The following is an 8,901-nucleotide window of genomic DNA, read 5'->3' on the forward strand; positions in this document are numbered from 1 at the left end:
TTTAAAAGGGGATTAGTTCAACAAATTGAGGCCCTGGGCAGGTGGATCCTGATGATTGTGTGTTTAATAGTGGGCCTTTCTCTAGATATAATTTTTAAAATGTAAGATTTTCTTGCCTGCGCCACCTTCTCTTTGCTCTCCCAGTTGAGGGATCACTGTCCTTATGAGCCTGAAGACTGGGCGTGTTCCTTGTTCCAGCCATATCCTTACTGCACAGGGTTTCTTCCTTAGGGACCTTCTTCCTAAACCTTATCTCTGATGCTCTCTTGGTAATCTGAACTAATGTACTAATGGCAATTCAAAGTTAAATGATTTTATAATGTATATGTGGGAAGCAAGGCCTTCACCCAGAGTAGTAACTTCCTTGGCTTCCTCAGGGAGCCAGAGAATGCCCGAGGCAGCTTCCTCCTGCACCAGCCAGCCAGCCAGCCAGCCACAGTGGTGGTGGGTCTGAGAGCCTTAAAACAAAAGCGAAGTGAATCGGAAAGTATACACCATAGTGCGTTCTTCATTAGGGCATGGAGCTTTAGGAAAACACTGACCCAAGAAAGACTTTATATAATAATAATGTGACAAGGCTTGGCCAGACACTGGTGTTGTTTTGAACTCCTAGTAGTACTACAAGCAACCAGAGTGGGAAAAATAAACAAATTCAGTCTTTACTGTATCTAGCCCAAGCCATCATCATCTGCTCCTTGGAATAATTAATTGGTGTCCCGTTTCCACTCTCACTAGTACACACCTCCCCTTCTCAGTTTATTCTCAAATTAACAGCCTGCTATCCCTTGAAAAGCTAAATTAAATCAAGACAAATCTCTGAAAGAAAGTCCTCCGATTGCTCTCCTGCTTACTCAGGATAAATGCCGAATTTTTGACTGTGGTTTCAAGGCCCTACTTCACTGTCACTAGATTCCTTCTTTTACCTCATTTACTGTCTCTCTTGCCACTCCAGCCACACTGGCTTCCTTCTCTGCGTAGCAAACCATCAGGCACTCCACCAGGACCCACTAGTCATTCCCTGTGCTCAAGGCTGTCTCTGAGTCAGGCTCCCATCACCACCCTATTTGAAATCCAAAACCTTCATTGGCTGAACACCAGAAATCTATTCATTGGTCTCTCCAGCACTCCAGGGTGAATTTAACAGAGGTTAGTTAAATTCTGTTTATTTGGATTGTTTGTTATTTATCATCTTCCTGTGTGTTCCCCCACCCCCTCTAACTAGAATATAAGCTCTATGAGGGCAAGAATTTTGTCTGTCTTTTTAGTTGTTTCTTGTTTTTAAATAGAAGCCCAGTGCATGAATTTGCGCATGGTTGGGGTCCCTCGTCCAGTCCCAATAGAGGCGATGGGGGCCGCCGGGCCGGGGAGGGACCACGGGAGGTTGGCCAGCTGACCCCAATCAGGGCCCTCAGGGCCTGCTGGCCCGGGAGGGACAAGGGCGTGTCCGGCCCTCTCTCCCAGTCCCAACCAGCCGGACCCCAGCAGCAAGCTAACCTACCGGTCGAAGTGTCTGCCCCCTGGTGGTCAGTGCGCATCATAGCAACTGGTTGAGTGGTCAACTGAATGGTTGACCAATTGGTCGGACACTTAGAATATTATGCTTTTATTATATAGGATTGATATTTTTAGCGAGAGAGAAAAGGAGAGAGATAGAGAGATAGAAACAGATGAGAGAGAAACATCATCAATCGGCTGCCTCCTGCATGCCTCCTACTGGGGATCGAGCCCACAACCTGGGCATGTGCCCTGACTAGGAATGGAACCAGTGATCTCTTGGTTCCTAGGTTGATACTCAACCACTGAGCTACACTAGCTAGGCTTGTCTTTTTTTAATGCTGTATTTACAGTACATGATATACTATTACACATCCAATAAATTTTTAAAAATAACCAATCTTTTCACTTATATTGTCAGGGCTTATAGTTATAAAAAGACAAGTATTGCCCGGTTCTAAATAATTTAAACAAACAAATAATTTACTGCAATGAGATTAGAAGGCTAAAATACCAGACTCAGAAAATGATTAGGAATCAAAGAAGCTGGGCAGAGCATCGAGACTCCGAAAACATGACAGTGTTGCCCTATGGATACTTTACTCTTTCTCCACCACCATGAGTAGTCCCTTACTGTTCCCATATCGTTGCACACTTCCTCTAGTTCTGGGGTGCCAGTCAGCAAGTTGAGGCCGCCTGTGTCATATACCCACAGTCTAGTTTCCAGGGTTCAGGAGAGGCAATATGGAACCCCTGTGAGCTGTCAGTGGAGCCTCTCACCAACATTTATATAAATGATTCCCTGCCACAGGATTCCATGGGCAGCCATAGAAGAAAATACTAAAAAAAAAAAAAAAAAGAAAAAAAAAAGGAAAAAGCAAAAGAAAAAAAAGGGAAAAATCCTCATCTTAACCAGCAATTATACATAGAAAGTGACTTTCATTTGTTTAATGTTATTTTTCTCTATTGTTTTCTAATTTTTTCCCAGTTATAGGAATAGGTATATTAATTTATTTAATGACATTGGTTAGAAAAATTAGCACTAAATAATAATAAGGTAATAAAAAGTTCATTCAGACCTTAATTTTCCTCTTGAGTCAGCCTGTGATTTGTGACCTATCAATACTTGTGTGCTAGAATGAGAAATGAGTGAATTGAGAGGTCTTCAGTGGCCCATCTAATTTCTTTAGAGTAAACATTTATCCAAAGACTAATATGGCATCCTTTGTGTTTCACTAAATTCACATAATAAAATAAAGAACATCAATGGAAAGCAGATGCTATGCTGACTGAATCATTAATCATTCTATTCCCCATAGAAAATAGTCACGCATAGTATTGACCTGGAGTTCAAATTTATTACACAAGGTTTTTTGTTTGCTTGGAATTGTTCTAAAGAGATGCCGCAGTCCCTCCCATTCTGCAGGCTGCTTTGCAATATGACTTTCTACACCCCTCATCAGGCTCCCTTGGAATCTGAGCTGGCCCTGTGACTTGCCTTAACTAATAAAATGTTTTAGAGGTGACATGAATGACTTCTAATCCTAGCTTTTAATATACAGTGCAGCTCTGAATTTTGACTTCTTAGAAGCCAGCTACCATGTAAGAAAGTTTGTATTATCCAGATGGAAAAGTAACATTAAGAGAAAAGCCCAGGAGTCTGAGAGTCGACATGGAAAAAATGCCAAGCACCTCAGGAAACTGCCAGCATCAACTGTCGCACATTGTGAATGATGACATCTTGGATGTTCTAGCCCCAGCTGAGCCAACAGAGAAATTCATTCACATGAGTGACCCATCCGATACCATGAGAAACAGAAGAATCACCCAACTGAGCCTAGCCAACATGGAGAATCATGAAAATTAACTAATGTTGTTGTCTTAAGCCAAAAAGTTCTGGGGCAGTTGTTATATAGCAATAGATTGCTAAAAGCTTTAGGATATAAAGTTAAAAAAATTGATTGGGTAATGGCACTGTTAAGTTTTTCTTAAAAAACAATTAAGAAATGTCCACTCTCCCCTTTGAGTTTAACAAGAAATGCAGTATATCATTCTTTCCTGGACCATACCCTTTAATTAAAATTCAAGGACTGGAATACAACCAAAATTTAAAAAATTGATCAAATCTGTCCTGGCTGGTTTGGCTCTGTGGATAGAGCATCAGCCTGCGGACTGAAGAGGCCCAGGTTTGATTCTGGCCAAGGGCACATGCCTGGGTTGTGGGCTCAATTCCCAGTAGGGGGTGTGCAGGAGGCAGCTGATCAATGATTCTCTCTCATCATTGATGTTTCTATCTCTCTCTCCCTCTCCCTTCCTCTCTGAAATCAATAAAAATAAATTAAAAAAAAACAACTGATCAAATCTTATGTGTGTGCCCTTATGGAGTGTATACAGCCCATGTCTCCTCTGCTTTATAAGTCCTATCTCTGGTTTGCCCACTGCCAATCACAAGCACTTGAACCAGTTGACAATCAGTCTTTCACTACCTCTGGGCATCTCCAAAGTACACGTACTCACAAGTACTGTTCTCTAGTTGTTATATGTTTTTTCCTTCTCTCCTGCTGTTGCTTCCTATAGCAATGTGTATTGCTGAAGAAGCCTGTACCCAACTGAGAAAATCCCAAAGCTGCTAAGGACTCTATAATGCTTCCGTGAAGCTGTTTGTTCCTCTACTGAAGTCACCAACACCCGCTAGATTATGTGACTATCCTATATAATAAAGAGCTAGTATGCAAATGGTCATCACATCCTCACACCATCACCCCATAATGGCTCAGACACTCAACACTGGGGATAGAGGAATGGGGACCAGCCAGGCACAAAGGAGCTCACAAGAGAGGAATGGAGACCAGCCAGGCTGCAGCCAGGAGAGGGACAAGCCACCTGCCCTGCAGTCCCAGGTGCCAGTGCCTGTGGCCCGGGCGAAGCCACCTGCCCACAGTCCCCTGCAGTTGCAGCCAGCCAGAGGAAGGAAAGCCCGGGTCCCAGGTGCCTGCAACTGGCCAGAGGAGGGAATCCTGGGTCCCGGGTGTGGGGTGAGGCAGAGGCGGTTAGGGGCAATCAGGCCAGCAGGGGGAGCAGTTAGGGGCGATCAGGCTGGTAGGGGATCAGTTAGGGGTGATCAGGCAGGCAGGCAGGCAGAGGTAGTTAGGGGTGATCAGGCAGGCAGGCGAGTGGTTAGGAGCCAGCGGTCCGAGATTGTGAGAGGCAGTCGGACATCCCCCAAGGGGTCCTGGATTGGAGAGGGTGCAGGCCGGGCTGGGGCTCCCCCCTGTGCATGAATTTCATGTACCGGGCCTCTAGTAGAATATAATATCTTCTTTTAAGGCCAATCCTGCTGCTTTGGCCAGTCTCCTTCCCAAGATCCATCCTTCCAGAATTGAGAATATATGTTCTTCCTACATTTTCTCTCCCACCCTCCCCACCATGCTACCTCTACGGTTACAAATCAGCACTGCCTTGAAGATCCATTGTCCAATAGAGATTTTTGTGAAACTTTAAATATATTTGTTCTCTCCCTAGGCCTAGACATCTGTCAGGCTAGGTCAGCTCATGATCTCAATAAAGGACACAGCTGACAATTCTTCCGTTTGAGGCTGTTTGTCTTGACTGTATCTTCCTTAGAAATCAGTTATTTCCCTAGAGACTCGGTGGTCCCGCATATCATCCAGAGATGCCAGCTGTATGGAAACTGAAGACTCAGTACCAATCAGATTTACCCTGTAAGTGTATTGAAAGACCAATTCTCTACCCTTCCCAAGTTATTAACAGTTACTCAGATTAGAATGGTATTAGAAGGCCAGAGACCTCTGGACACCCCAGTCTGTCACTATTACTTGACTGTCCACATGAATATTAGAGCCTTGGTGCTGATATTTTTTCTAATTGTGTGTTGTAATCATAGCCACTGGTAGAGGTTCCTGGAAATGTAGTTTTTAGCAGCTTGATTGGTGATGGTGATTGCTAATATCTGTTTGTATCTACCAATTGATCCCAACCACCGTAAGGATGCTGGAAAGCAGCAGGTCCTTGTCACTTCTTTGACATAAAGGTGGATCCCTGTAGAAACTGCTTATAGAGGAAGTGATAATAGTTGACTATGTGTCTGTAGGGCCTGTGTAAGTTTGTCTTTGTTGTCAGTCTGTAGGTCCCTCAGCATCTGTGCAAAGCTCAGAAGCACTTTCTCTGGAAAAAGACAGTTTAGAGCTGACCCCTCTGATTTTCTGTTGGAAACTGCACTGTTTCACATATTTTTCAATGAATTTAGAAAAGTTTTTCTCCAGATGCAGTGGAAAAATAATTATATGTATGATTACCAAACAGAGTGTTGCCAAACAGAGACTCATAGTATTACCAAACAGAGCCTCAATTCTCTTTAGCTGTTGTCAGTTCTGGAGCACAGGCATATTTGTGGTACAAGGGCAAGTGCCCCAGAGCGTGACCTCTGAGGACTGCAGAAAGTACCCTTCACTAGTACCTTGTGGGGCTATATGAACTCACACATCCTCTGTACTTGGGGTGCTCAGCTAGAGCTGAACTTGACATGGACTTTATGGCATTCTTTTCTCTCCTCTTTGCTCTCCTCCCATAACCTCAGCATCAGTTCTTGTTTTTTATTTTTTTTAATGCTTGAATTAATAGTTTATGTATTTCATCATATTTTAAAAGCGGTTGAGGTATAAATACTTAATAAGTAAACAGATTTGAAGTTTTTAATCTATTTATACCTTCATGCCTGCTCTTTTCATAAACAGAAGCATCTATTCAGCTTATGAAGTGTATATAGCCCATGTCTCCTCTGCTTTATAAGTCCTATCTCTGGCTTATGAGATAGGACTTATAAAATACCTAACAGGGGTACCCAAAGTACCTCAGACACAAACTAATGAGTAACTTGAATTTCACAAATTGTGATTGGCAAATGATTATCAAGTATCTGCCGTGTGCCCACTTGTTTGTCTAGAGAAGTGGAATTTAGATTAATGGTATAGGTAAATATTATCTGGCTTCATCAACACATCCAACCTCCTCTCCTAGATCTAACTTCCTGGGGAAGGAATATCATGAACTTTTCCCAAGGGCCACAGTAACTTACCTGACTAGTAGATCCTCCTCTAAAGTCTGAAGATGTCTTCTAGCTTCTCTGATAAATGGATGCTCTAATGGAAAGCACTAGAGGAGTTGCTCTTTGATGATGTATGTTTTGACTGATCTTGAGATACTGACTTCCTTCCTCTTGACTCCCATGCCTCCCTCTCCTTCCACAATCAACTCTGTGGCAGAATATTTTGGTTACATCATAGAGTAATAATTTCAGTCTAGTTAGATGGGCATGTGTGCCAACAGTAGGATAGTGGGGAAGAAATTTGAATATATATGATTTTATCATATTGGATTTTTTAAAACATTTTCTTTGTAGAAAACTTTAAGAGGTCCAAATTTCATAAATATTCTAGGCAGACATTTCAAGATAGTTTAGATATCAAGCATTTAATTTAGATTGATTCAATATTATAATGAAATAATTATTACTGTTTATTTTTAAGATTTCTTTGAAGTAACTTAAAATATTTAGTCTGTTATGCTTTACTGTACTTCTTGAAGAAAACACCTATATTTAGTATTCCTAGGACTTGCCTGGTGTGTAGCTACATTTTCAAGGTTCTTTGTAAGCTCTCCCAATAGTTGTATTAAAGAGTCAGACTTAAATAACACCATATTATAGCTACATTTCTTTTTTTAGAACTTGAACTCTGAACAAATGTCTTCGAAGTGAGTTTGTGTTCATGTACCCAGATGATATTAACAACAATTAACAAACAAATTATTATTACAAATCTACTGTGCACCAGTTCTGGGACAAGTGATTTGAAAAATATGTTGGAAATATTAAATATGGTTTCCTCCCCTAAAAGCACTAACAATCTTTTAAAGGGAGAAAAGACCAAACAAGATGATGGTTAAGAATAAGAAAGTGCCTCTGTTCAAACTCTACCCCACCATTTAAGACAAGTACTACTCAGTGCCCCAGTTTCCTCCTCTGTAAAATGGATTAATAATAGTACCTACGTTATAGGTAATCTATGTAAAGTACTAGGGATACACCTGACATTAGTAAACATTCATACATGTAAACCCTTGTTGCTGTTTGATACTATGGCACTGAGAGGTGAATGTCATCTTGGCTGTGTCATTTTGGCTCATCAGTCTAAATATCAGGCAAATTTTTAATGATGCTCCTCAAGTACTTAAATTTTAGGAAAAAAGAAAGGAAAATATATGCTAAAGTACGTAGTCTTATTTATAATTTTTAACATTTTTCATAGTTGAAAATAAGTATATAAATGCCTTCATTTAAAAAAATATTTTTATTGATTTCAGAGAGAAAGGGAGAGAGAAAGATAGAAACATCAGTGATAAGGGAGAATCATTGATCAGCTGCCTCTTGTACACTCCACAATGAATTTTGAGCCCTCAACCCCAGCACGTGCCACGACCGAAAATCAAACCATGACTTCTGATTCATAGGTGGATGCTCAACCACTGACTCATGCTAGCCAGGCTTCTTTACAAATCATTGTTTTAACATTATTTTTTATGGAGGTACAATTGGCCTATAACATATAAATTTCAATTAGATAGCATAATGATTTGATATTTGTATGTATTATGAAATGACCATAATAAGTCTAGTTAGTATCCATCACCAGTCATATTACAAGACTTTTTTTTTCTGTGATGAGGAATTTTAAGATATATTCTCTTAGCAATTTTCAAATATATAATACAGTATTATTAACTACTAGGGGCCCAGTGCACGAAATTCATGCACGGGGGGGGGGTCCCTCAGCCCAGCCTGCTCCCTCTCACATACTGGGAGCCCTCAGGGGATGTCCTAGTGATGGCTTAGGCCCACTCCCTGTTCCCCTTGGGGATAGGGCCTAAGCCTCAGTCTGACCTCCCTTAGTGGGAGGGGACCGGCTGATCAGGGGAAGGCACCAGCCCCATCACCCTGCGCTTGCAGCCACTGCCAGTCACTGCAGCCACCAAGGTGTTTTCATCAACACGGACTCCAGTCCCTTCACCATGAAAAAATGACAACTTTCTTTAGGCATTTTCAGGATATGTCTTTCATAGGATATGACATTTCTTAGACCTTAAGCAGTGAACCTTCGGGTTTTTTGCCAGGAGTGTGCTGAAAAACCCTAGATCACCTTTTTGGATTCTTATTACCCAAGTTACTAAGAATATCACCAGTGGCATACAGGGAGCTTAGCCAATGAGCGGTCAGAAAAGGTGTTTCCTCTGTAGTTCACACCGATTTCTGGCTCTGCCCCCATGCCCAGGAACCCCCATCACCCTCTGATCACCAGATCGACCCCTCACCCAGGCCTGGGCAGGGGACCC

General features: G+C 41.8%; 1 long non-coding RNA gene across 1 annotated transcript; it reads left to right on the top strand.

Moving 5' to 3' along the window:
* Positions 1-1,347: 1,347 nt before the first annotated feature.
* On the top strand, positions 1,348-1,515 carry LOC107184820. Its single transcript, XR_001515731.1, has 2 exons — positions 1,348-1,380; positions 1,431-1,515. It is a non-coding gene; the product is annotated as an uncharacterized LOC107184820 (long non-coding RNA).
* Positions 1,516-8,901: the final 7,386 nt, after the last annotated feature.

The sequence above is a fragment of the Myotis davidii genome, unplaced genomic scaffold, assembly GCF_000327345.1.
Source record: "Myotis davidii unplaced genomic scaffold, ASM32734v1 scaffold108, whole genome shotgun sequence".
NCBI classification, from domain to species: domain Eukaryota; kingdom Metazoa; phylum Chordata; class Mammalia; order Chiroptera; family Vespertilionidae; genus Myotis; species Myotis davidii.